Here is a 5,859-nt window from a genome sequence, read left to right as displayed (position 1 = left end):
ACCCTAGACCCCCCGGTGTCTATATAAACCAGAGGGTGTAGTCCGGAAAGGATAGATTCATTACCATAGTCATACAGGCTAGGCCTTTAGGGTTTAGCCATTACGATCTCGTGGTAGATCAACTCTTGTAATACTCATATTCATCAAGATCAATCAAGCAGGAAGTAGGGTATTACCTCCATAGAGAGGACCCGAACCTGGGTAAACATCGTGTCCCCCGTCTCTTGTTACCATCAACCTTAGACGCACAGTTCGGGACCCCCTACCCGAGATCCGCCGGTTTTGACACCGACATTGGTGCTTTCATTGAGAGTTCCACTATGCCGTCAATGAAAGGTTCGATGGCCCCTCCGATCGTCTATAGTGACGCTGTCCAAGGAGAAACCTTCCTCCCCGGATAGATTTTCGTATTCGGCGGCTTCGTACTGCGGGCCAACTCGCTTGGCCATCTGGAGCAGATCGATAGCTATGCCCCTGGCCACCAGGTCAGATTTGGAAGCTTGAACTACATCACGGATATCCGTGGAGACTTGATCTTCAATGGATTTGATACCGCGGCGATCGCTCCCCCTCGCTCCGATGAACATGACTTAAATCTATCATCGGACCAGGTTCAGGAGATGGTTCCTGTAACTGCTACGGCCTTAGATTCGGAGCAGATTGCACCATCCGAAGCCACATAGTCCGTGGCATTGGAGCCGCACACAGACTCAACACCAGGGAATATCTGCGTCAACGGAATTCCGGACTCGCTTCCGGCTATAAACTCCGAACCGCATACGCCTGCAGACACCGAGCTGGATCGGTCATCGATCTTCGAGTTCAGCGCCACAGACGTCTTCCAACACTCGCCCTTGGGCGATGTTCTAAATTCATTAAAAAAACCTGTCCCTGGTGGGGGACTCACAGCCAAACTATGTCCGGTTCGAACTAGAGGCTGATGATGGGGAATTTTGCTTCCCACCCGCCACCCACTTCATAGCCACTGTCGAGGACTTAACCGACGAGCTTGATTATGGCTCCGAAGACATCGACGGTATGGATGACGATGCCGACAAGGAGCAAGGCCAAGACCCGCCATTCACTGGACGTTGGACGGCCACCTCTTCGTATGATGTGTACATGGTTGACACACCCAAAAAAGCTAGCGACGATGACAAAGAAGATCCAGTCGCGAATAAACCTTCTGAGACACAGTCCAAGCACCGGCGCCCTAAACGCCGCTCTAAGCCACGCCGCTCAAAAGATGGAAACACTGGCACCGGAGAAAATAGTACTCCGGACGACGCCGAAAACAATGAAGACCCTGTCGGAGCAACATCCGAACAGGAAGAACAAAACAACGAGCAAGTTAACCTTGGTAAACAGGCCATGCCCAGTGACCCGGATGACGATAGTTATCGTCCACCCTCCGAGGATGATGAGAGCCTCGACAACGAGGACTTCATCGTGCCTGAGGCACCCCTCGAGAAGGAGCGCTTCAAGCGCCAGCTAATAGCCACTGCAAGAAGCCTGAAGAAGAAGCAACAACAGCTCCAAGCTGATCAAGACCTGTTCATTGACAGGTGGACCGATGTCCTGGCAGCCGAAGAATACGGCCTCAAGCGCCCAGCCAAGAGCTACCTGAAACGGAGACTGCTACCTCAGTTCGATGAGGAAGCGCCGGAGCCCATACCTCCCTCGCGCAATACGGACCGACCGCCCCGCGGTCGGGACAGTGCGGCGAACTGACCGCCCCGCGGTCGGGACAAAGCGGCAGCTCAGGCCGAATAGCAGCCCGCCCCACCACGCAAAAGCAGAGACAAAACAGCTCGGGATTATACATACGACCTTCGGCAGGACCTGGACAAGAGATCAGGACACACCAGGTCAATCTACGGATCGTGAGGACGCTTGTCGACTTGCGACGACGGCTACCTATTCGGACGTGACAAACCCAGTCACGCCCGGGCTGATAACCGTAGGCGGACTCCATCGGAGGTGCGCCGCGATGCGGCCCGATATAGAGGTGCCGCACACCCTCTTTGCTTCACAGATGAGGTAATGGATCATGAATTCCCCGAGGGGTTCAAGCCAGTCAATATTGAACCATACGATGGAACAACCGACCCCGCAGTATCGATCGAGGACTTTATTCTCCACATCCACATGGCCCGTGGAGACGACCTCCACGCCATAAAATACCTCCCACTAAAGCTCAAAGGGCCAGCTCGACACTGGCTAAATAGCCTACCCAAAAATTCCATCGGCAGCTGGGAGGACTTGGAAGAAGCCTTCCTCAACAACTTCCAAGGTACATATGTCCGGCCGCCTGATGCCGATGACTTAAGCCACATAGTTCAACAACCTGGAGAATCAGCCAGAAAATTCTGGACTAGGTTCCTAACCAAAAAGAACCAGATCGTTGACTGTCCGGATGCCGAAGCCCTAGCGGCCTTTAAACACAGCATCCGTGACGAATGGCTAGCACGCCACCTCGGCCAAGAAAAGCCGAAGTCTATGGCAGCCTTACGGCACTCATGACCCGCTTTTGCGCGGGTGAGGATAGCTGGCTGGCTCGCAGTAAAAGCATAGCCAGCGAGGCAGGCCCCTCCGAGGCCAAGAACAGCACCAGCAAGCTCCGGCGTAATAGGCACAAACGCCGAAGCAACGACGATAACACCGATGACACCACAGTTAACGCCGGATTCAGCGGCTCCAAGTCCGGCCAACGCAAAAGCCCTACAAAAGGAACAATGAGGGACCATCCAGCCTGGACCGCATACTCGATCGTCCGTGCCAGATACATGGCACCCCAGACAAACAAGCCAATCATACCAACAGAGATTGTTGGGTTTTCAAACAGGCCGGCAAGTTAAATGCCGAAAACAAAGAAAAGGGATCACAAAGTGAGGACGAGGACGAAGAGCCCCAGCAACCGAACACCGGGGGGAGAAGAAATGTCCCCCTCAAGTCAAAACAGTGAACATGATATACGCTACACACATCCCAAAAGGGAGCGCAAGCGAGCACTCAGGGATGTCTATGCGGTAGAGCCAGTCGCCCCAAAATTCAATCCGTGGTCGTCATTCCCGACCACCTTCGATCGTCGAGATCACCCAACTAGTATCCGCCATGGCGGTTCGGCCGCACTGGTCCTCGACCCAATCATCAACGGATTTCACCTGACACGAGTCCTAATGGACGGTGGTAGCAGCCTCAACCTGCTCTATCAGGATATAGTGCGGAAGATGGGCATTAATCCCTCACGAATCAAACCCACAAAGACTACCTTTAAAGGAGTCATACCAGGCGTAGAGGCCCGTTGTACGGGCTCAATCACGCTGGAGGTGGTCTTCGTTTCTCCGGACAATTTCCGAAGCAAAGAGTTAATCTTCGATATCGTCCCCTTCCACAACGGCTACCACGCACTGCTCGGACGAACCGCGTTTGCTAGATTTAACGCGGTGCCACACTATGCTTATCTCAAGCTCAAGATGCCCGGTCCACGTGGCGTCATAACAGTCAACGGAAACACGGAATGCTCCCTACGAACAGAGGAGCACACCGCTGCCCTAGCAGCAGAGGTACAGAGCGGCCTTCTCAAGCAGCACCATAGTCCGGCTGCCGAGCCCCTGGACATCATTAAAAGGGTCCGGACTACACTGCAGCAGGACAGCGCGGCTCGTCAAGAGCTCGATTAGCAATTCGGCCTCCGTCCCAGTCCCGATGAGGTAGTGGCATTTGTACCACGCGTACATAATTACGCACTCAAAATTCCATGGGCATCGACGGAGGCACAAGCTAGCCTGGGATCTAAAGTTCGGCTAGACCGATCCCGGACACACATATAACTTTACTATTTCCTTTTCCCTTTTTTCAGGTTTCTCTTATGCGGGCCTCCTTCGATGGCCTGATTAATGGTCCTGTCAAAGGATAAATACACCGGATTGACACGGAGCACAGGCGTACAGGGGAAGCCCTAGAGGCCAATTCAACGATTACTCTATCCGTTTTCAGGACCCACACGCAGCTCGCCTTTGGTTGTGGCATGTCTCGGTTGCTTATTGCACTATTTTGTATCAATGTGCTTTGACGCATTAATCCAACTATAATGGAAACAGTTCATGGTCCAAGTTCAAGGGCCCCAGATAGTATCTCTGTTCTCCTTCTGTTTTCCTTTAAATTACTTATTTCCTAGCACCCGTACACTCTGGTACGTTTCATATTTGCCAGGGGCTCCTCATCGCCCCATAACACGGCAACAAAGTCCGAACACTTCTTATAGAGAAGTTCGGCACCCCGAATTTAGCATTATATGCATCGGCTCCGAATCATGTCTTTGGTCAATAGTTGGGTTGCCTGGCTCCTGTGCTTGCTACCCTACATTCCGCTACATCGGCTAGGGTAGTAAAGGGAGAACTGCTGCGATTGTGCCCTGGTCTAAACCGGATGAGCACCTCAGTAGAGAAAGCCGAAAACTGACTGTCATGATGCGGCGAGAGCCGGTCAGCTGTTCGAGGGTTACAAATCGCTGGAGATTTTTCCGCATTATGTGAAGGATCGGTACTTCCCGATCAGACGCTGACAGCACCCTGGTTCGCATACCAGGGGCTGCGCCCATGTTTTATTATAAAACTCCTATGGCTAAGTGAGGGCGTTTAAGCCGCATAGTCTGATTGCCTGGTTCGTCGCGCTAAACAACTCCTTCAAGGACCATATAATTGGATCAAGATTGTTTAGATTCCATCCCGAACACCTCCGTACTACCTATGTGAGGGCAGAAGCCGACGACTAGCCAACCCTCAAATTCCATACACGACGGCCGCACAGGAGGAAACAATGAAAACATAACAAACATTATATTACAAACCGACTTTGTTTCAATCATACAAAGCAAAGACAACACGAATGTATTCATTCGAAAATAACGTCCTGCCCGCACTGCGCTGCTGCAAGTCGAGACCCTTCTAGGACATCCGCAAAATATCGCTCGGGTGTGCGGTGCTCCTTGCCCTCTGGCGGCCCTCTAGCCACTTCGAAGGCGTTTATCTTCGCCCACCACATCTTGCAACGGGCGAAGGCCATGCGGGCACCTTCGATGCAGACTAATCGCTTGACGGTGTCCAGCCGCGGACAGGCTTCCACCAGCCGCTTCACGAGTCCGAAGTAGCTGCAGGGCATAGCTTCGGCTGGCCACAACCGGATTATCAAATCCTTCATGGCTAGTTCATCCACCCTATGCAGCTCCACCAACTGTTTCAGCTGGTCGATAAAGGGCACCGGATGCTCTGGCACAGCGTACTGCGACCAGAACAACTTCTCCGTGGAGCTCCCTTCCCTGGCTCGGAAGAACTCCGCAGCATCGGACACGCTGTGTGGTAGATCCGCAAACGCCCCTGGGCAACTCCGGATCCGGGTTAGTAAAAGGTACTTCCTCTCCGCATACTTGCTTTGCATGTTAAATGCCTTACCCGCTGCGATCTTCTTGGCCTCCTGGATCTCCTGGAGAGCGTCCCGGGCCTTATTCCGCACGGCCTCCTCACCCTGGCGAACCTTGGTAAGTTCGTTCTCTCGAACTGATGCCTCACGATCCAAGGCTTCGCACTTCTTCACCGCTTCCTGGAGCCCCTGCTGGACCTCCTTGACCCGGGCCTTGAGCTTTTTACGGGCGGCTTGCTGCTGGACAGCCTTCCCCTCGGCTTCACCCAAGGCCTTTTTTAGGGCCTCGACCTTGGTCGCGGCTCCTACACATATTACGAACTACGGTCAATATGCACCGCTTATTCTTTCCGAACACACAGCAAGTAGTCACTCACCTTGCTTCTCCTGGAGCCGAATCTTCACCTCGCTGAGCTCATTCTCGGTTCGCTCCAGCCT

This window comes from Aegilops tauschii, chromosome 5 (genome assembly GCF_002575655.3).
Source record: "Aegilops tauschii subsp. strangulata cultivar AL8/78 chromosome 5, Aet v6.0, whole genome shotgun sequence".
NCBI classification, from domain to species: Eukaryota; Viridiplantae; Streptophyta; class Magnoliopsida; order Poales; family Poaceae; genus Aegilops; species Aegilops tauschii.
Note: the sequence above shows the minus strand (reverse complement) of the source record.